At 39.9% G+C, this 24,021-nt stretch overlaps 1 long non-coding RNA gene across 2 annotated transcripts in view; it reads right to left on the reverse strand.

Annotated features, from left to right (window-relative positions):
- Positions 1 to 15,914, reverse strand: part of LOC113918174 — a 37,426-nt gene extending 21,512 nt beyond the window's left edge. Inside the window, exon 1 of one of the 2 annotated variants that reach the window (XR_003518458.2) lies at positions 15,452 to 15,914. This is a non-coding gene — a long non-coding RNA (uncharacterized LOC113918174). Of the gene's footprint in view, positions 1 to 4,758; positions 4,821 to 15,451 lie in introns of those variants that run through there. The other variant, XR_003518459.2, reaches the window with a different exon arrangement.
- Positions 15,915 to 24,021: the final 8,107 nt, after the last annotated feature.

The raw sequence follows: 24,021 nt of genomic DNA on the forward strand, positions 1-24,021 counted from the left end.
TATTCTATCTGTCATTTAACATATAAATGCGTATTTTAGACCAGATCTCACATAACGGTGGAGACCCCAGCACTCCTAAAGAGGATCCTAAGGAGGGTGCTTAGAAGTTCCTCATGATTCCTTGTCACTTCTGATCCTAAACCCCAAATGCAACCTGATTCTCTCATCTCCCCTCGCTTTCACTTCACACCTACTGCTGACACAGCCTGCTCTACTCTGTCTCCAAAACACATTAACGTCTGGGTGTCATGCAAGCAGATCTTCATGGGAGGAAGATTATAACAGCGAATAGGAAACAACTTAAAATTGAGAATCAGACATCAAAGCCCACGCCCCCTTCCTTCTCTGCCACTGGAGGAGCAACTACCCTACTGCTGGGCCCACTCTCCTACCACTCCTGCCCAAACAAAAGCATAATTTAAAAATTCCCTCCAGCCTCAATTAAAAACAAAAACTTCTTGTTTCTTTACCATGCAGAGCAATTTCAGCCCCCAGGTCCCAACCACTCCTATCTAAATGAGCCCTTTACCTTGACCAAACCAAACCAAACCAACAAATAAAAAACATAATTCCATTGTCCTTAGCTTCCAACTCAAAGATCAACCACTTTTTAAAAGTTGCTTTTTTTTTCTTCCTGATACATCCCTATCTTAAAGAAGAAAAAACCCATTTAGAAAAGTTAAGTGATTTGGCCCAAACAGAACCTGGGACCTAGGATTCCAGGGCAGGTCATGTGATCTTTTCCACATTCCTCTCTACACTGCTGCTTCACTCTGGTAGGTGCAGTCCTGCTGATAAGGTGCTGAGGCCTCCCCTTCTTCCCTGCCCACCTGTTTGGGGAAAACCTGTACCAGCTAAAAATTCTATGAGACACAGAGGAATGTAAAAGTTCTTAAGGGTCATGGCTGCACTAGTTCATTTATGTATCATGGGTCCCTAGCACAGTTCCTGTCAAAGGTGTTCAATACATTGAGGGGAGGGAAAATATTCTTTGCAAATCTTCACTTAATCTGCTCAAGGGTTTTGGAGCCAAGGCCAATTAGGAGTCTTTCAATAAAGAAGGAGTATCTAGTAGCGGCCCAAAGGGTGTTACATATAGAACAGTCACTACTCCTTTTGCTAATTGACCATTTAATCCTACAACTAATGATTAACTGGAATGCCTCTGGCTCGCCTACAGTCCTCCTTCACAACTCAAAACTATCTTCCACTCCACTGTTCCCTCTAACCTAGTGACCCCCCATCTCTCCCTTCTTTCAATTCTTTAACAGGTTAACGCGTGACTGTGTTGTCTCCATGAAGGCGCAAATTCAGACTCACACGTACTCCCACGCTCCTCTCTCCACCATAGCCCTTCGTCTAACAACACTAAAAGACACCTTCCCTCCATGATCCGTGGAAGGCTGTAGCAGTTCTCAGACTGTCCGTAAAGAGACAGAACACAATTTAGGTAACAGAAGGAAGTGAGGGCCATTTTGGGTAACAAAGAATTATGGTTCATTTACATATGAACATACATACAACATGGATGAATCTCAAAAGCATTACGTTAAACAACTGAAGTCAGATTTGAAAGGCTACATAATGTGTCATTCCATGTATATGACATTCTAGAAAAAGCAAAACTACAGGGACAGAAATCAGATCAGTGGTTGCCAGATACAGGAAGTATGAGAAAGGGATATATTACAAAGGGACACTAGGGAAATATATTGGATAATGGAAAGATCTTCGGTGTGTTGGTAGTTATGACTACACAGCCTTCTCAAAATTCAAGAACTACAATCTAAAAGAAGTAAGTTGTACTATATGTAAATTATACCTCAGTAAACTTGACTGAAAATATTTCTAAAAACTAATGGGGGTAAGGGAGGGGAGATAAAAGGGCCAGGTCCAAGAATTTGCATTTTTAATTTGCTCCCCAGGTAATTCTGATGCAGGCTATCCACAGTCCACAGTCTGAGAAGCACTGCTAATGTTTGGATCGCATCACAGTACCTTTATCCTTTTTGGCACATGCAATGTGCACACTTTTGGAATGGAGTATCTTTTCACAGAGTTCGGTAGGAGAGTAAGAGCAAAATATATGCTCACTGGGGTGTCCTGTAAGGCTGGCAGTGAGACTTCAAAAAAAAAAAAAAAAAAAGATAAGGTGTGCTCCTGCTTTAAAAAAAATTGTTTTAGAACTTGTAAATGCAACAGTCCTCTAGTAATGCTGCATTCACCTTCTACTGCTGCCATAACAAATTACCAAAAATGTAGTGGCTTAACACAAATTACACCTCCAGTGAGTCTACAATGGCTTGGCAGGGCTGCATTACTTACTTCTGGAGGCGTTAGGGGACAATCTATTTCCTTGCCTTTCTCGGCTTCAAAAGGAAGCCTGCATTCCCCGGCTTGTGGCCTGCTCCCATCTTCAAAACCTGAAATGGCCAGTCGAGTTTTCCCATCTCAAAATCCTTAACATAATCACATCTGCAAAATCCCTTTGCCATGGGTAACATATTCATAGGGTTTGGGCATTACGATGTTGACATCTGTAAGGGGTCCGTTATTCTGCCTACCACATACACCTAAGCAGTCTAGGCAAGTGCTTAGGTATAAGATAAGAAAAGCAAATCACCCATCTGTTTTCAAGCTTAACTGATTTGAATACAATTAGGAAGGTCACATTTTCTTATGGTCCAAACAGGCTGAAAAGTCAGTTCATTAACATGATCGTAAAAACTGATAAAGCTTATACAGGATTACCTAAGATGGTATATTGCTTCCTTTCACCTTCACTACTGATACTCTTGGACAACCAGAAACAACTATAAAAGAGATGTGTTTGCTTTTTCAGACACACACACACATCTTATTTTCCTCAGTTTTACTTTTGAGCATTAGCACTTTTGTGAGGGGTGCCTGGGTGGCTCAGTCAGTTAAGCAACCAGCTCTTGATTTCGGCTCAGGTCATGATCTCTGGGTCGTGAGATCGAGCCCTGCTTGGGCTCTGCTGGGCATGGAGCCTGCTTGGGATTCTCTCTCTCCCTCTGCCTCTGTTCCACCTCCCCACCTATAAAAAAAATAAGTAAATAAGACCCAGTGAAACTCAAAGAAAACAAAAGTGGACCATAAACTTCCCAGGCAATAAGCCTTGTTGGGGGGGTGGGGGAAGCCAATATATACCTGCATAAGATTAGAAAATTTAAATAATATTCCATCCATATTTCTTCTTTGGTGAGTGTCTGTACAATTTTTTTGCTCACCTTTTTATTTATTTTACTATTACCGAATTTTAAGTTTTGTTTTTTATATTCTGGTTGCCATTTCTTTATCAAATACATGCTTTGCAAATACTTTTCCCCCCCTGGTCTATGGCTTGTCTTTTTATTTCCTTAGCACAGCTTTTCAAACATCCAAAATTTTTAATTTTGACAAAACCCAATTTATCAACTTTTTTCTTTTGTGGTTCATGTTTTTTTTGTGTCCTAAGAAATCTTTGTCTAAGATCCCAAAGATTTTCTAGGTTTTCTTCCAGAACAGCAGTGTACAAGAGAGCTTTCTGTGATGATGGGAATGTGCTACAGTCCAAGCTAACCTCTACACTGGTTATAGCTAACCACACACAGCTACTGGGGACTTGCCACGCGGCTAGAACTAAGAGCTGAATTTTAAAATTGTATTTAGTTTTAATTATTTAAATTTAAATAGCCACATGTAGCTACCATATGGACAGGAAGTTCTAGAAGTGTTATAGTTTTGATTTTACATTTTGGTCTATGATACATTTCGAGTTAATTTTTGTATGTGTTTGAAGTATGGATCAGGGTTCATTTTTTAAAAATACGGACATCCAATTATTTTAGCACAATTTTGTGAAAAGACTACCTTTCACTCCAATGAGTTATCTTGACACCTGTGGCCATGTTTATGTCTTTTTCTGAACTCTGTATTCTGTTCCATTGACCTATGTGTCTATCCTTTCACCAGGATCACCCTGCCTTGGTATATGGTCAACTGACCTTCAACAAGGGCATCCAGAATACACAATGGGGAAAGGATAGTCTCTTCATCAAATGGTGCTGAGAAAACTGGACATCCACATGCAAAAGAATAAAACTGAATTCTTACCTTATACCATATACAAAAATCTTCTCAAATGGATTAACAACTTAAATGTAAGACCTGAAACTGAAAAACCCTAAAGGGGGGAAAAAAAAAACAGGGAAAAGCTTCATGACACTGGTCTTAGCAATGATTTCTTGAATGTGACACCAAAAGGATAGGCAGTAGATGCAAAAATAGAAAAGCTGGGACTACAACAAACTAAAAAGCACCTGTACAGCAAAGAGAACAATCAACAGAGTGAAAAATCAATCTATCAAAAGGGAGAAAATATTTTGCAAATTTATAAGGGATTAATATCCAAAATATTTAAGGAACTCTTACCACTCAAAAGCAAAAAAACACAAATAATTTGATTAAAAATGGGCAAGAAATTTGAACACTTTTCCAAAGAAGACATACAAATGGCCAGTAAGTATATGAAAAGATGCTCAACATCATTAGACATCAGGGAAATGCAAATCAAAAACACAATGAGCTAACACCTCACACCTGTCAGGATGGCCATTATCATGAACAGAAAGTAACAAGTATAGAGAATGTGGAGAAACTGACACCCTTGTGCACTGTTGATGGAAATGTAAAATGGTACAGCCACTATAAAGAAAAATATGAAGGTTACTCAAAAAATATATAAAATAGGGGCACCTGGGTGGCTCAGTCATTAGGCATCTGCCGTTGGCTCAGGTCATGATTCCGGGGTCCTGGAATCGAGCCCCACATTGGGCTCCCTGCTCCGCGGGAAGTCGGCTTCTCCCTCTCCCACTCCCCGTGCTTGTGTTCCCTCTCTTGCTGTGTCTGTCAAAATAAATAAATAAAATCTTAAAATATATATATATGTGTGTGTGTGTGTATATATATACATATATATACATGTGTGTGTGTGTGTGTGTGTGTGTGTGTGTGTGTGTGTATATATAAAATGACCATATGATACACCAATCCCATTTCTGGGTATTAATCCAAAAGAATTGGGGGCACCTAGGTGGCTCAGTTGGTTGGGTGTCTGCCTTCAGTTCATGTCATAATCTCAGGGTCCTGGAATGGAGCCCCACGTCAGGCTCTCTGCTCAGAGGGGAGTCTGCTTCTCCCTCTCCCTCTGTGCTCCTCTCTCTCTCTCAAATAAATAAAATCTTTTAAAAAGAAAAAAGTCCAAAAGAAGTAAAATCATGTTCTCAAAGAGATATCTGTGCTCCCAGATTTACTACAGCATTGTTCACAATAGCCAAGAGGTAGAAACAATCTAAATGTCTGTTGACAGATAAATGGATAAAGAAAACACGGTATATACAAATAGTGAAATATAATCCAGCCATAAAAAGGAAGGAAATCTTGTCATATGCCAGAAAATAGATGGAAGTTGAGGACATTATGCTAAATGAAATAAGCCAGTCATGGGCAATTATTGCATGATTCCACTCATATGAGGTTCTAAACTAGTCAAAAGCCATCAAAGCACAAAATGCAACACTATTGTATTGTATACGTAAGTCTGAGAAGAGGTGGAAACAAGGAGTCAGTATTACAACGAGTATAAACTTCCAGTCATGCAAGATTGAAAAGTTCTAGAGAGCTGCTATACACTATACCTACAGTTAATAATCTGTATTGTACACTTAAAAATTTATTGAGGGTAGAGCTCATGTTCTGTGTATGTTTTACCATAGATTTAAAAAAATCACACAGTCTTAATTACTATAACTATAGGAAGTCTTGAAATCAGGTAGCATGAGTCTTCCAACTTTGCTTTTCTCTTTCAAAATTGTTTTGGCTGTAGTTAGTTCTTTGCTTCTCTATATAAATGTTAGAAATAGCCCACTGAACCACGTAAATACAAAGGATTATAAGAGGCTACTACAAAAATTATATGCCAACAAATTCTACAACCTAGAAAAAAAAATGGATAAATTCTTAGAAATAATCCAAGACTGAATTAGGAAGAAAAAAAATCTGAAAAGAAATTAGTAGAAAGTAATGAAATTAGGGGCACCCGGGTGGCTCAGTCAGTTAAGCTTCTGCCTTCAGCTCAGGTCATGATCCCAGGGTCCCAGGATCAAGCCCCATGTCAGGCTCTCTGCTCAATGGGGAGCCTGATTCTCCCTTGGTCTCTGCCTGACACTCCCCCTGTTTGTGCACTTTGTCAAATAAATAAATAAAATCTTTTTTTTAAAAAAGTAATGAAATTAAATCAATAATCAAAAAACTCCCCAAAAACAAAAGTTCAGGAAAAGATGGCTTCACAGGTAAATTCTACCAAACATTTTAAAGAGTTAACACCTATCCTTCTCCAACTATTCCAAATAATTGAAGAGAAAGGAATGCTTCTAAATTCATTTTACAAGGCTAGCATTACACTGATAACAAAACCAAAGACCCTACAAAAAAGAAAATTACAGGCCAATATCCCTGATGAACACAGATGTAAAACTCCTCAACAAAGTATTAGCAAATGAATTCAAAAATGCACTAAAAGGATCTTTCACCACAATCAAGTAAGATTTATTCCAGGGATGCAAGGATGGTTCAATATCTGCAAATCAATTAATATGGTATAACACATTAACAAAATAAAGGGTAAAATGATATCATCTTGATAGATGCAGAAAAATCATCTGACAAAATTCAACATCAATTCATGATAAAAGCTCTCAACAAAGTGGGTGTAGTGAGAACATACCTCAACATAATGAAGTCCATAAATGATAAACCCACAGCTAACATACTCAGTGGTAAAAAGCTCAAAGCTTTTCTTCTAATATCAGGAACAGAACAAGGATGTCCACTTTTACCAATTTTATTCAACACTGTACTGGAAGTTGTAGCCATAGCATCAGACAAGTAAAAGGAATAAAAGGTATCCAAATCGGTAAAGAAGTAAAATTGTCACTATTTGCAGATGATATGATACTACATATAGAAAATCCTAAAAACATCACCAAAAACTATCAGAACTAATCAATGAATTCAGTAAAGTTGCAGGATACAAAATTAACATACAGAAATCTGTTGTGTTTCTATATACAAATAACATACTTGAAAAAGAATAATTGAGATAACAATTCCATTTACCATTACATCAAAGAGAATAAAATATGTACAAATAAATTTAACCAAGGAGGCAAAAGATTTATACTCTGAAAAGTATAAGATACTGATAAAATAAACTGAATATGACACAAAGAAAAGATATACCATGCTTATGGTTAAAAGAATAGTGTTAAAATGTCTATAGTACCCAGGGGTGCCTGGGTGATTCAGTTGGTTAAGCATCTGACTCTTGGTTTCAGCTCAAGTCATGATCTCAGGTTCATGGGATCAAGCCCTGCATTGGGCTCTGCACTCAGTGTGGGGTCTGCTGGAGATTCTCTCTCTCTCTCTCTCTCTCTCTCCCCCACTCTCTCCCTGCTTGTGCTCTCTTGCTCACTCTCTAAAGTAATAAATAAATCTTAAAAAATAAAATAAAATGTCCATACTACCCAAAGCAATTCATAAAGATTTAGCAAAGATTCCATGCAATTCCCATCAAAATACCAGTAACATTTTTCACATAACTAGAATAAACCTAAAATTTGTATGGAACCACAAAAGACCCCAAATAGCCAAAGTAATCTTGAGAAAGAAGATCAAAGATGGAGGTATCACATTCCCAGATTTCAAACTATACTACAAAGACATAGTAATCAAAACAATATGGTACTGGCACAAAAACAGACTCACAGATCAATGGAACAGAGAACCCAGAAATAAACCCATGCTTATGTGGCCAATTAAACTACAACAAAGGAGGAAAGAATACACAATGGGAAAAAGACACTCAGCTCAATAAATGGTGATGGAAAACCTGGACTGCTACATGGAAAAAACAAAACTGGACCACTTTCCTACACTACATGCAAAAATAACTCAAAATGGATTAAAGACCTAAATGTGAGACCTGAAACCATAAAACTCCCGAAAGAAAACATAGGCAGTACATTCCTGGACAATGCTCTGAGCAGTATGTTTTTGGATCTGTCTCCTCAGGCAAGGCAAAAATAAGCTATTGTGACTACATCAAGCTAAAAAGTTGTGTACAGTGAAGGAAATAATCATCAAAATGAAAGGGCAACCTACTGAATGGGAAAAGATATTTGAAAATGATGTATCTGGTAAGGGGCTAATATCCAAAATACATAAAGAATTCCTACAATTCAACACAAAACAAACAAATCCAAATCAATGAAAAAAATGTAAAGATCTGAATAGACATTTTTCCAAAGAAGACATACAGGGCCAACAGACACATGAAAAGATGCTCGACATCAATAATCATCAGGGAAATACAAACCAAAACCACAATGAGGTATTACCTCATACCTGTCAGAATGGCTTAGAATGAAAAAGAAATAACAAGTGTTGGTGAGGATGTGGAGAAAAGGGAACCCTCATGTACTGTTGGTGGGAATGTAAACTAGTGTAGCCACCATGGAAAAGACTATGAAAGTTCCTCAAAAAATTAAAAGTAGAAATGCCATATCATCCAGTAATTCTACTTCTGGTTTACCAAAAGAAAATGAAAACATTGATTTGAAAAAATATATGCATCCCTATGTTTCTTGCAGCATTATTTACAATAGCCAAGATATGGAAGCAACCCAAGTGTCCATCCATAGATGAATGGATAAAGAAAATGTATGTATGTATGTATGTATGTATGTATGTATGTGGAACATTATTCAGCCATAAAAAGGAATGAAATCTTGCCATTTGCAGAAACATGGATGGATCTAGAGGGTATTACGCTAAGTGAAATGAGTGAGACAGGCAAAGACAAATACCATGATTTCACTTATATGTGGAATCTAAAAAACAAACGAACAAACAAAACAGAAACAGAGTCACAAATACAGAGAACCAACTTGTGGTTGCTAGAGTGGAGGGAGGCAGAGGGATGAGGAAAATAGGTGAGGGGGATTAAGATGAACAACTACCAGTTACAAAATAAGTAACAGAGATGTGAAGTACAGCATAGGGAATACAGTCAATAATACTGTAATTTTGTATAATGAGAGATATAACTATACTTATCATGGTAAGCACTTCCTAACGTGTATAAATGTTGAATCATTATGCTGTACACCTGAAACTAATATAACATTTTATGTCACCTATATTTCACTAGAAAATAAATAAATTTTAAAAATAGCCCAGGGGCGCCTGGGTGGCTCAGTCAGTTAAGTGGCCAACTCTTGATTTTGGCTCAGGTCATGATCTCAAGGTCCTGGGATCAAGCCCCTCATTGGGCTCCAAGCTCAGAAGGGAGTCTGCTTGAGGATTCTCTCTCTCCTTCTCCTTTTGCCTCTCACCCTGCTTACACACACACTCTCTCTAAAATAAATCTTAAAAAATAAATAAATAAAAATAACCTGATTTCCACAAAGAAAACTGCTAACACTGTGATTGTAATTTCACAAGAACCTATACAGCAATTTGGTAAGAAATGACATTGTGACAATATTCAGTCTTCCAATCCATGAACACAGTCCATCTCTCCACTAATTTAGATCTCCTTTGATTTCTGTCACCAGTTTTGTAGTTTTCAGCGTACAAATCTTGCATATATTTTGTTATATTTATCACTAAGTATTTGAATTGTTTTGATGCTATTGTAAATAGCACTTTAAAAATTTTCAAGTTCAAAATGTTGTTAGAAAAATAGGATTAATTTTCATATATTGACCTTGTATCTTGTGACCTTGCTAAACTTCCTACTAGATACAGTAGTTTTGTAAATTCTTTGGAATTTTCTAGACAATCATGCTGTCTACCAATAGAGGCATTTTATTTCTCCCTTTCCAATCTATATGCCTATTTTTTTTTCTTGCCTTATTGCACTAGCTAGGATCTCCAGAAAAAGAATGTTGAATAGGAGTGGTGACAGCCAAAGTCCTTGATTTGTTCTATCTTAGGGGGATAAAAATCAGTCTTTCGCTTTAAGTATGGCTGTCGGTATGTCATACATGCCCTTTATCAGGTAGAGGAAGTTCACTTTTATTCCTACTTTTCTGAGAGTTTTATCAGGAATTAATGATAGATGTTAATAAAATGCTTTTTTTTGCATCTATTAAGATGATCATATGGTTTTTCTTCTTCAGTCTGTTGATACGGTATACTGCATTGACTGATTTACAAATAGCCAACCAACCTTGCATCTTGTGATAAACCCTACTTGGTCAAGACATATTTACTCTTTTTATACAATGGATCTTTTCTCAATTATTTTTGTGATAAAATACATGTAACATAAAATTTACCATCATGACATTTTTAGGTGTACAGTTCAGTGGCATTATAGAAATTCAAAACGTATGCAACCATCACTACCATCTATCGCCACAGCTCTTTTCATCTCACAAAACTAAAACTTTGTACTCATTAAACAATAAATCCCCATTCTCCCTTCCCTCAGCCCCTGTAAACCAACATTCTATTTTCTGTCTTTATGAGTTTGACTCCTCTATCTCATGTAAATGGAATCATATGGTATTTGTCTTTTTGTGACTATCTTACTTCATTTAGCACGATGTCTAAAGGTTTATCCATGTCGTAGCATATGTGAGAATTTCCTTCCTTTTTAAGGCTGAATAATATTCCACTGTATGTATATACCACATCCTGCTTATCCCTTTATTTGTTGATGTACATTCTGGAGTACTTCTACATTTTAGCTATTGTGAATAATACTGCTATGAACACAGGTACACAATATCTCTTTAAGACCCTAGTTTCAGGAGCGGCTGGGTGGCTCAGTCATTAAGCACCTGCCTTCGGCTCAGGTCATGATCCCAGGGTCCTGGGATCGAGCCCCGCATTGGGCTCCCTGGTCAGTGGGAAGCCTGCTTCTCCCTCTCCCAATCCCCCTGCTTGTGTTCCCTCTCTCACTGTGTCTCTCTTGTCAAATAAATAAAAATCTTTAAAAAATAAATAAACAAATATCTTAAAAAAAAAAAAAAAGACCGTAGCTTCAATCCTTTCGGGTGTAAACTCAGAAATGGAATTGCCGGGTCATATGGTAACTCTATTTTTAATTTTTTGGGTAACTACAATACCATTTTCCATAGCAGCTATCATTCTATATTCCCATCAACAGTGCACAAGAGTTTCAATTTCACCACATCCTCACCAACACTTATTATTTTTATTCATTTATTTTTTATAGTAGCTATCCTAATGGGTATGAGTTAATACTGGCCTCATAAAATTAGTGGGAGAGTGTTCTTTCCTTTTCTATTTTTGGAAGAGTTTGTATAGAATTGCTATTATTTTTTCCTTAAATACTTGTAGAACTGGCCAGTGAAACTATCAGAGTTGTCCTGTGGGAAAGTTTTCAGATTGTCTATTACTTAAGTAAGCTTTGGTAGTCTTTTAAGAAATTTGTCCATTTCATCTAAGTTATCAAATTTATTGACATAAATTGCTCATAATATTCCCTATTAGCATTTTAATTTCTGTAGAACATACAGTGATGTTCTCTTTTTCATTCTTAATATTAACATTTGTATCTTCTCTGTTTTTTGCTGACAAGTCTACTAGAGGTTTGTCAATTTTATCTTTCTAATACCAGTTCCTGGCTTTACTGACTTTCTCTATTTTTGTTTCAAACTTTATTTCTGCCCTACACTATTTCCTACTAATTTCTGCTTCTTTGGGGCTTACTTTGCTCCTCTGTTTTTTAGTTTCTTAAGGTGGAAGCTGAGATCATTGATTTCAGGTATTTTTTGTTTCTTTTCTAAGTATTTTTAATGCTATGCATTTCCCTCTAAGTACTGCTTTAGCTTAGTCCCATATATTTTGCCCTTCCATTCAAAATAATTTTCAATTTCCCTATGCCTTTGTCTTTGACTCATGGGTTATTTAGAGGTGTGTTGTTTATTAATTTCCAAATATTTGGAAATTATCCAGATATTGTTATTAATTTCTCATTTAATTCATTTGTGACCAGGGAAATTACACTTCTTTAAATTTGTTGAGGTTCATTTTATTGTCCAGAATGTCTAACTTTGTGAATTTTTCATATATACTTGAAAAAGAATGTGTATTCTGCTGTTGTTGCATGGAATATCCTCTCAAAGTCAATTTAATCAAGTTGGTTGGTAGGGATGTTTAGGTTTTCTACATCCCTATTCATCTTCTGTCTACTAGTTCTATGGGTTACTGAAGGAGGACTATTGACATCTCCAACTGAAATTGTATATTTGTCTATTTCACCTTTTGGTCCTTTCAGTTTTGTGTTGTTTTCACATTTATGACTGTTATGTGTTCTTGATGAATTGACCCCTTATTCGCTATGCAATGCTCTTCATCTTTCCTAGCAATATTTCCTGTTCTGACATCTACTTTGTCTGGTATTAGTATAGCCACCTCATCTCTTTTCTCATTAGTGTTTTGGATAGTATATGTTACCTCTATCTTTTTAATGTATCCATGTCTTTATATTTAACTTGGATTCAAAAAATGTTGAGCAATTCCCTTCATCTTTTTTTTTTCCATTTCTCACATGAATTAAGCAACACCTATATCAAAGTAATATAGGAGAACTGGATAAAAGGAGAAAAAGTAAAAGCATTTTGTAAATCAAACAATGGTGCATACACATATATATCATTATATACAAGTATACATGTATGTATCATAAACTGATCCATGGTGCCCAAAGTCTAATGGCTTACTTTTATCCATCAGTGCTAATTTCCTACATTTTTGAATTTATTAGTTTTATTTTAATGAAACAGAACACAAATTTACCTTTCCTTTTCTGAAGTCAAAAACCCTTGTTTTGTTTTGTTTTTTAAGATTTTATTATTTGACAGAGAGAGACACAGTGAGAGAGGGAACACAAGCAGGGGAGAGGGAGAGGGAGAAGCAGGCTTCCGGCTGAGCAGGGAGCCCGATGCAGGGCTCTATCCCAGGACCCTGGGACCATGACCTGAGCTGAAGGCAGATGCTTAACGACTGAGCCACCCAGGTGCCCCAAAAACCCTTGTTTAAAACCCTCATCATCCAGGGGCGCCTGGGTGGTTCAGTCGGTTAGGCATCTGCCTTCAGCTCGGGTCATGATCTTGGGGTCCTGGGGTTGAGCCCTGCAATGGGCTCCCTGCTCAGCAAGGAACCTGCTTCTTCCTGTCTCTTTGTGTGTGAGCATGCTCTAATAAATAAAATCTTTAAAAAAAATAAATAAAACCCTCATCGTCCAATATCAATTTTATGAGCAAATTCTTAAATACCTGTTATGTGTCAAATTAAAATTCTTGATCCCTTTAATAAAGTGAGAAAATAATCAGTTGTGGCTAAGACCCACACTAACATTGCAAGATTGAGTTATTTCATTTGAAACAAAGAAAAAGTAAAAATGTTAAAGAAAACGAGTACTCTCAAAGAAACACTATAAATATCCAGGATTTCTATCACAATTGAAAGGCGTAACTTTCCAGGAAGATTCTTTTCTCTTAAAAACAAAAACAAACAAAAACAGGGCGCCTGGGTGGTGCAGTCGGTGGTCTGCCTTCAGCTCAGGTCATGATCCCAGGGCCCCGGGATCAAGTCCCACATCAGGTCCCTGCTCTTCTCCCTCTCCCTCCGCCTGCTGCTCCCCCTGCTTGTGCTCTGTCAAATAAATAAATAAAATCTTAAAAAAAAAAAATAGAGAAAACAGGTCATAAATTTCCTGAGGTGGAGGAACATATAATAAACACTGTTTTATTCCCCAGCGTCCAAAATGGTGAAGTGAAATAATGGACATAAATGATATATATAAATTGTCAATATAAATAGTACATGCTCAACAAATGTCTATTATGATTGTTGCAGTTCCTCAGCTACTACACTGTGTTAAATAACGTTATGTTGAACTGAAATAGTGAGTGAGACCAAGGACAACTAATTCTTTAAAGCCAATTTCAGGAAACTGAAACATCTGCATTTAAACTCTACAAGTGTTTACAATACTAAAATGAAAAATTGAAAATAAATGAAAAAGTTCCTGGAATCTCTCAGAGGCTTTCGATTAGATACATCAATCAAATGGCTACTTTTTCCAACAAAGACCTATATGGGGACAAGCTACCAACTTTTAGCAAACATCTTCCATTCACTTAAAAGGTCAAGATCAATCAGCTATTTACACATCCTTTAGACACAAGGCATCACATACTATGTGTAGTCATGGTAGGCTTACCAAAAAACTAGTCATATTCTGGCAAAGCATGCTGTATGATAAACAGACCATAAACAGAAACTATCACTGGCACTTGGGCAAAATCCAGCTGGGTTTCTTTATCCCTGATCCCAGTTTCAGCTGCAGGTTTTTTCCAGAAAGAACAGTAGCTTGATTTACTCAACACTCTGCTAAAGTCAGGGTGCGGTCATCCTTCTCTAAATAATATTACAAATGGATTTTCCTGAACTCTTGTAGCAACAGGATCTTAAAGTGGTTACTGGTAAGAAAAGGTGAGATTAAGGTCAAAATGCACATCTATACAAAAGTAATAAATTACAGTTTTAAAGGACCGCCTAGAAACAATGGAGGCAGGGGTATTATGGAGACCAAAATAAAGAGGTAATACAACACAGCCCAAGAATACTTTTCATGCTTTCAACATGGCCACAGTAACAGTTGAAGAATATGTTTTTGCCAGCTTTCCTGTTAAGTACCGACAATTTCATCCCGAATTGTTACAATACACTATTAACTGCCCCCACGTACAAATCAACCAGTTTCCTTCTTGGTCATCAGAACAGGTCTAAATGTCAGAGTGAATTCAGAAAAATCAACTAAATCTCTCCTTTACCTGTTCTAAAACACTACCAACTAGGGATTCAGAAAGTTAAGACGCAGAAGCTTTTTTCTAAGGCAGGGACAAATGGGAATGTGTTTAATCAATAATCTCATTCCTTCCCTCTGGCTAGTCTAGAGAATAAAAATCAACCTCTGTTCGGCGGGTGTGCACCCCAGCTCCTACACTGTACTCGCATTCCCCCCAGACATCCCAGCTGCTTTGAAATGAGCAACTGTACAGAGAAGCCCTTTGCGTTGCCTAAAGCTTGTCACAGTTAGGAGACCACTATGTGCCAAGGACGACGCTTACCACTCCACGCTACCTTTTCATTACCTTTGAAGCACCTTCTATCCCTGGTAAGGAAACTGAGTCCCATGCTCACACAGGCAGTGCGGCCAATCCACCAGGAGGGCCCACTCCAGGGCCCTGGCATAAACCACCGTGGAACTTTCATCTTGCTCAGTGCCTGAAGTAGGCGCCCGTTTTCCTGAGGGCAAGGGCATGGCTTAGGTGCTCTAAATACTCACTAGGCAGGTAGTGCTTGTGACGTGAACTTTCTTTTCTTCTTGGCCACTCTCAGGTCGCAAGCCCTCTAGAAGAGTGGGGAAACTGAGGCGCGGGTAAAGTGATTTGCCATTGGTCACAGAGCCCGTAATAGGCAGAGAGAGGGCTAGAAGGCTGATCTTTGCGATCCTCAACGTCCGTTTGTAACACGACCCAGAGTCTCTACCTGGGTTACCCAGCCCTAGGCTCCCGCAGACTTTCAGCGGAAAAGTGCCTGGGCCGGGGCGCTCCCCACCCGGATCGTTTTCCCGTCAGCAGCCTCCGTCGACAGGAGAAGGCGGCGGCCCGCCCGGCGGCCCCACCCGCCACCAGCTGCAAGGCACCGCGCCAGGCATGTGTTGCCTGTTCGCACACACTCCCTCCTCCGCCTTCACCCCTTTACCACCTCCGCCCTCGCCCCAACCCAACTGAGCGCCTGCGCGCCCCTACCCAAGGCCCGTGGGCCCGAGCGCCGACTGCTCACGTGGGCCTCCACGTGGCCCCGCCGCCACCAATGGCAAAAGAGGGCCTCGCGTTTGCCACGCCCCTCGGTGCCCCGCCCCCTCGAGGGAGAGCGGAACCCGGGGCTGGCGGGTGCATTTCGCGCTGCGCCGGCTGTGCCTGCTTTGCCGCGTGCTGTGTATGCGCGTGTGCAAGGTCGGGGGGCTGGGGGGATGTGTCGTCGAAACGCGGTTGAGGCAGCTGAAGCCACAGGCTCTAGGCGGAGACGGGGGTGTCGGGGAAGACCTCGATGGGGAAAGGGCCGTTTCCCAGGAAAAGGAAGGAAATGGGTATCACCTGCTGCACACACTGCCCTTTCGGGGGAAGTCATAAAGAACTACTCCAGATTTTCCCACTTTATGGTTAAATCACTCGAACCCCCGCAAACTCCGTCACGTCAGGAACATCAATTACTTCTCAGTAGCTGCACATGGAGCAGTAATGACCATCTCTTGAGCACTGCCAGGGGCCAGGTCTGTGATCTTCCAGGAGGAAGAGCCGGCTCCTAGAGATCATCTCATCCGAGGGCACCCACCTGGCCCGTGGCCTTCTCTATAGGCTAGTCCAGGGCCCACTTCGAACTTTAGTGGCACTTAGACTTCTGTCATTAACTTAATTCAATTACAGGTATCCTCGTGCAGCTTTCTCGTGGATGGTTTTATGAAGAAAAAACAGGACTATATCTAGACCACGTTGCTGTGTTCGAAACCCGACATAGGTACCTATGTCAGTTGTGTATATTCTTATGTCAGGGGTCCTTCAATTAAGCCACATGCCCCTTAAGAACACGAAGTATTTTTGTTGTTTTTAACACTGCTTAGAAGCTGTCATGATGGCCTATGGTAACATGGGAAATTGCTGATACAGGACTTAGCCAAACACATGTCCCCCATTTGTCATATTTGGCAGCATATAGTTGTGCTTGATTATGAATTCCCATGGACAGTATTTTTAGGTTGTTACCTGGGTGCAAATACCATGGGGAGATAGCTCCAGATCTGCTATTCTACCTCCAAACTTCATTTTCTTATTAAAACAGAATTGCTACTCCTGTTTCTCTTTCTCTCGTCTCTTAGAGTGAGTAGTTTCACTGAAGATTTTTGTCAGACAGTAGTAAGAAAGGGAGAAGGATTAAGGAACAATGAGAATTGAACAAATAAAAAAACCTTTACTGATTTGAGATCTTAATGTTCTGGTTCCTCTTTGGCACCCTCTCCTAAGATTTTAGAACTCATTGACTGTTCGCCGAATGCTTTTAATGGCATCTTTCTTCATAATGTTTGGAAGAATATCTTTCCTGCATTTGGATTTGTATAGCCTGAGTTGAAATTTTGGCGGAATGGAAGCGCTGGAAACAGGGTGTGTGGGGAGACAGTGTCGTGTGTTAAGGAGGATAAGAAAATTCTGGTGAGGGGAGATAAGTAGAGCTTAGAGAAAGAATGAAGACCAAAAAAAAAAAAAAAAAAAAATAGACTGGGTGGCAGATCTAACAGGTTGTTCTATGCTATTAAGTAATGATATTCTTGGGCATGAAGATTTGTACATTGTTTATGATGACCAAAAAAACATTACCATTTCCTCATATGAGGAGTCCTGCGAGTTCTGGCAATAAAGTTGGAAGGACACAAGGAGGGTTTGATAGTTTGGTACAAGAAAGATAATCTGGGACAAGAAAGATAATCTGGGATCCAGTAGATCTCAGTGCATATTGTTTTAGTGTCTCCACCCTACCCCCCAAGTTGAAAATCAAAGACTATGGGGAAGGAGTAACTGGGTAAGGTACACAGGTCTCCGCCTGAATCTGGATGCTGTTGCTGAAATTCCTGGGGTGATACAGCCTGTAAGGGCTCAAATGCTGGGTCTAACTTCAGCCCACAGATTGGAAGGCACCAGACAATTTACTGAATGCTGAGCTCCTTAAGGAGCTCCTTGTACATCTACCATGGATCTTATATGGACTGCCCCTCACCAAGTAATGATCACAGATTTAGTTCGGGGGGGTGTCCTTGTGGCAACCTGTAATCCTCCTAAAATGAAGTTTTTTAGAATACTTGCTGAAGAAATTGTATATTTCAAAATTATTAAGCCCCCTGGTTGAAGACTTTTAAAAACACACCAAAAAATCTGTTTCAGTTTGTTTCAGGGGTCTCATCTTGCAACAGATTCAACACAACGTTCATAGAGTTGGCTAGATTATTTTGTCAAATCTTAGTTCCAGGATCCCTACCCCAAGTCCCTTTGAAGCCCTAGTGTCTCCTGCTCCCTGTAAAAGATAGTAACAGCTGTGGAAACTGATTTCCCATCCCATGAGGCTGACAAAGAGGAGGCGGAGGAAGCGGAGGGTAGCTTGTAACAGGAACATATGATCTCTCAAAAGCAGAGTTCATATGATGATTGATCAGGGAGATGTCACAAGTTACCCAGTCCGCAGCTGAGGTTACACACAGGGTAACAATAGCCCAGGAGAGGACAATTGGAGAATTCATTAGTTGTGTTCCCCTCCCACCCTCACCTTCCAGGCTTAACGTAGGCTCTGCCCTGATGAGAAGCAAACTTTTGGAACTAGACAGGACTTTTGGAGTTCATGGCTCATTCTTCTCACCTGGCATGTGTGCAAACCAGTTAAGCATATTAATAGGTGACTTGGCCAACACCACATAGCTAATTAGAGTAGCAGAGCTAGGATTAGAACTGCTCTCTCTCTTTAGAGACAATTACTTTTCCCATTTGTCCCCAAAATGGTCATCAATTTCCTCCCACCTCACCCATGGATGTGCATGACACGACATCCGTCGCAAGTGGAGTCTCTTTCCACCCCTTGACTTGGTTTGTGACTTCATTTAGCCAATATTTTGCAGGGGAAGTAACATTATGAGACTTCCCAGTCCAGGCCCTAAAAGGTCTGGCAGCTTCTACTTCCTGCTCTAGGAAGCCAGCCTCCATGCTTTAAAGAAGCTGGGCTTGACTACTGAGTGATGAGCCACAGCACATGAACAGAGAGGACATGTGGAAGGGCAGCAGACTGAGGGAAGCCTCCTTGGACTTTCTAGCCCAGCCCAGCCACAAGCTGAACACAGCTGAATGAGTTACCCCTACCTAGTCACATGGAGCAGAAGATCTGTCCAACTGAACTCTACTCCTGACCCAAAGAATCATGAGAAATAGACAACTGAATGACCCCTACATCCTTTGCCTTATTTTGTTCACTTGATTATCATAATTAAGAAATCAGGACATTAGACCATAGTTAGGTCTCCGAAGTCTTAGGAACCTGATCGACCAACACTTCCATGTATCTTATCAAGACAATGTGGTTTTCTGCTTTAAATTAACTCAGACACTAAGGCTATAAATTAGTTTATTAATTTGCTAGTCAACCAACCCTGCCCCAGTTATATTAATTTAATACTTAACTGTGACAACATTTTCTTCAATTTTAATGTTCTGTAATCTCGTGGTGCATTACAGACCACCGGAAAACTTAGTGGCTTAACATAACACTTCTCCTTTTGCTCACTACTTTGCAATCTGGGCAGAGATCCATGAGGACAGCCAGTCTCTGCCCTACTCAGCATCAGGTAGGGCTGGCTTGAAGGCCAGTTCTCTCCCATCTGGAGACTGGTGGTGGGAGGAAAACTTGAACAGCTGGAAGCTAGAACAGCTGGGCTTCTCGAGATACTATCTCCATGGAGCTTCCCACATGGTCTCCCCAGCTCAGTGGGTTCTGCTAGCTGGTGCTCTTACATATCAGTTCAGGGATCCGAAGACACAGTCCCAAGGAAGGGATCCCAGCAGGAGCTGTATCACTTTGCATGACTTAGATTTGGAAGTCAGATAAAGTCCTTTCTGCCCTGCCACTGGCCTACTCATATTCAAGGAAATAGACCACATTTTTTTCTTTTTCTTTTTAAGATTTTATTTATTTATTTGACAGAGAGAGAGAGCACAAGTAGGCAGAGCAGCAGGCAGAGGGAAAAGGAGAGGCAGGCTCCCCACTGAGCAGAGAGCCTGATGGGGGGCTCAATCCCAGGACCCTGGGATCATGACCTGAGCTGAAGGCAGACGCCCAACTGACTGAGCCACCCAGGCGCCTCAATAGGCCACCTTTTTTTTTTTTTAAGATCTTATTTATTTATTTATTTATTTGACAGAGAGAGAGAGAGAGAGCACAAGCAGGGGGAGGGGTAGAGGGAGAGGGAGAAACAAGTTCCCCGCTGAGCAGGGAGCCCAACTCGGGGCTCAATCCCAGGACCCTGGGATCATGACCTGAGCTGAAGGCAGACGCTTAACCATCTGAGCCACCCAGGTGCCCAATAGGCTACCTCTAGATGGAGGAGTGCCAACATCACACTTTTAGAAGAGCATATGGGAAGGGCTAGGTTAGTGCTCCCATATCTGGAAAACACAATCTCGCCTCACCCAGCTTCCAAACGCGGCATGTGAATTTCATGCTAGGAATAAAATCTAGATAGAAAAACTAATTCCAGGGGTGCCTGGGTGGCTCAGTCCATTAGGCATCTGCCTTGGGCTCAGGTTGTAATCCCAGGGGCCTGGGATAGAGCCCCACGTCGGGTTCCCTGCTCAGCGGGGAGTCTGTTTCTCCCTCTGCCTCTGTTCCTCCTCACTGCTCATGCCCTCCCTCTCTGTATCTCAAATAAATAAATAAAATATTTTTAAAAAAAGAAAAAGAAAAACTTATTCTGGGAGCTTTGATTTTTTTTAATTTTATTGCTAATTACAATACTTAAGAAAGTTAATTCATTTTCCTTATAGATGACTTGGTTTGGGAGCCACAGTTTATCTCCTTTTTTTTGCCCAGGGATTTGGATTTACAGGTGGGGAGAAGGGATTGTGTATAATCTACTGTTATTGCTGTTTTGTAAACCTGCCCCTTCTTTAAAAAAATAGATTCACTGCTTATAGTTGAAACAAGTAGGGTATTCATAGGAAGGTTGAGACATTATGAATTTTATCTGCCTCTGGCAACCACATATTTTAAAGAAATTAGTTTTGTATGCTCTGTATGGATGAATACTAATAATTTACATTTCTACATGCACATCCATGCAGACGCACACACCACATTCAGTATCTTTTATTCCCAAGGGATTTCTAGCTTCTCAACCCAGCTCACCTGGTATTTTTTTTTCTTTTTGATCTGGCAGTGCCACTCCAAAGGTATGCAGTGACTTTTTAACGATTGCCTAGTAACACTCAAATGCTCAAGACAGGAAGTAAAGTGTGCGGTATCTTAATGTATTTCTGGTAGGAATCATATTGTGCCTAACACTTAGCCAAATTGAAGTTTGTGTGCGAACAGCAAACCTAACATTTCTGTTATTGCAAAAACGTGCCCTAGGACATGTACCAATCAGAGAAGAGCTGCTATACTTCTATGTCATTTTGTAGTTGTTTTGAAACTGTTACAAGTAAAAATAAATATCCAGTAAAAATATCCATATATTCTTTGCAGATTATTGTACCGATGTTAAATACTTATCTGTGGTCTGATCTCTAACCCTAGTTTTTTCAGCTTCCTTTCCTAAATTATGTTTTGATCATAACCTGAAGATAAGATTTTATAAACCTTTTAACAGTGGCTTTCCAGACGATCTTTGGAGATTCCACTTTCAAGTTTACCAAAGAACTACATTACCAAAAGCTTTGGTATGTATCCAATGTTTGCATTTTATTTTTTTTAATTTTTTAAAAAATTTACTTATTTATTTGAGAGAGAGAGACAGGGCACGGGGAGGGGGGAAGAGGGAAAGGTAGAGAGAATCCCAAGTAGACTCCGAGCTGAGTGCAGAGCCTGACGTGGGGCTCAATCTCATGACCCTGAGATCAGAGCCTGTACCGAAACCAAGAGCCAGGTGCCCCAGGGTTTGCATTTTAAATCATTTTCTCTGAAATCAGAGAGGGAGACAAACCATAAGAGACTCTTACTCATAGGAAACAAACTGAGGATTGCTGGAGGGACAGGGACCAGAGGAGGGGGTGACTGGGTGATGGACATTAAGGAAGGCATGAGCACTGGGTATTATATAAGACTGATGAATCACTGACCTCTACCTCTGAAACCAGTAATACATTATATGTTAATTAATTGAATTAAAAAATATATATATATCAAAAAATAGTCTTCTCAACAATGTGATTTCAGAGATTTTGTTGGTCAACTGACTTCTAACATTTCATGCCTCTAAATTAAATGTATAACTAACAGAATCCATCATTGAGCAAAAAAATTCTTTAATAATGAGTTTTCACTGTTTGTTTATTGGGACTTTTTCACTTACATACTTTATCTCTTTTAAAGCTGAATAGTCTAAGATTATTTCTGCAAAAAGCACAGTAGAATGAGGGGTGAGTCTGTTCCTAGCTGAAACATTTTAATATTTTGGTTCATTTTAAAAGGAATGAATTTATCTTTAAAAGTATTTGTTAGAAAAAAGGAATTTGGGTTACATGCCAAAGAATGGCAAAACTGTGCTGTGCAGAAGTAACATTAGTAAAAAAATAAAATAAAATTGGGGGCGCCTGGATGGCTCAGTCAGTTAAGCATCTGCCTTTGGCTCAAGTCATGATCCCAGGTTCCCTTGCTCAATGGGGGGCCTGTTTCCCCCTCTCCCTCTGCCTGCCACTCCCCCTGCTTGTGCTCTCTCTGTCAAATAAATAAATATAATCTTTAAAAAATAAAAAAAATAAAATTGCTGCGATGAAATCACAGAGTGTATCTTTGTCACAAGCTGATGAGATGCATTACTTTTCAAGTAGCTTAAAAAGAGGAGCCCTGTCTGATTTAAAGCTGCTGGATCAACACATCTGGCCAAATAAGGCAAGGGCCAGCCAGTGCCCTGTGGTTCCCAGTCTCTGTGTGTGCCCCTTTTGCAAAGCCACATTAACCAAGGAAGCTGAGTTTTTTTAAAGTAGCTACACACTCACAGAAATTCTCAGACAAGTCATTTTCATTTAGAGATGAGGAAGTTACTGAAATTAATTAATATAATTTATTTGCATCATTCCCCCCAAAAAAAGTGAAAAATGATTTGAACCTGCCTTGTTAGAATGTTCAGCTCAAATTGAACTTTAGGCCATTAGTTCCCTCATGGTAAAAGAATATCTGACAGTGTCAGATCTTTAGGGGTTCTCTTCAACCCACAAGAGTGGTTCAACAGGTGTTTCAGGTTTCCTGCATATTTACTCCACCCTAGAGAAAGGTCCCAATAAACTCACTTGATGGCCCTTTCTAGTCCTGGCATTAATACTGCAATTGAAACTCAGTTTAAAAAATGAATAATTGGGCGCCTGGGTGGCTCAGTTGTTTAAGCGACTGCCTTTGGCTCAGGTCATGATCCTGGAGTCCCGGGATCGAGTCCCACATCGGGCTTCCTGCTCGGCAGGGAGTCTGCTTCTCCCTCTGACCCTCTTCCCTCTCGTGCTCTCTATCTCTCATTCTCTCTCTCTCTCTCAAATAAATAAATAAAATCTTTAAAAAAATGAATAATTGGGATGTCTGGGTGGCTCAGTTGGTTAAGCGTCTACTTTCTGCTCAGATCATGATCCCAGGGTCCTGGGATCCAGCCCAGCAACCGAGTTCTCTGCTCAGCAGGGAGTCTGCTTCTCCCTCTGCCCCTGCTCTGGCTTTCTCTCTCTCTCTCTCTCTCTCTCTCTCTCTCTCTCGTGCATGTGCGTGCTCTCTCATAAATAAATAAATCTTATATAAAAAAAAAAAACAACTGAAGAATAGCTTGTCATTTCACCTAATCTCTCCGAGCACTCGTTTTCTCCTCGGTAAAATGAAGGTAATCCCACAGGGCTAGTTTATTTTGACAGGAGTGTTGTGGAGGGAACACAAAGGTCAGACAATAAGTAACATGAAATGAACACTTCCTATGATCTCTACCCTCTTAGCACATTATATGTGTCGTTCCACCAAATCCCCACAATAACTTTGTGAGACAGGTACAGAGATCACACCGAGGCTTAGAAAATGCAATGCCTTGCCCAGGCCATATCTGGTGTGTGGCAGAGGCAAGATGTGAACTGACTT

The sequence above is a fragment of the Zalophus californianus genome, chromosome 1 (genome assembly GCF_009762305.2).
Source record: "Zalophus californianus isolate mZalCal1 chromosome 1, mZalCal1.pri.v2, whole genome shotgun sequence".
In the NCBI taxonomy this organism is placed as follows: Eukaryota; Metazoa; Chordata; class Mammalia; order Carnivora; family Otariidae; genus Zalophus; species Zalophus californianus.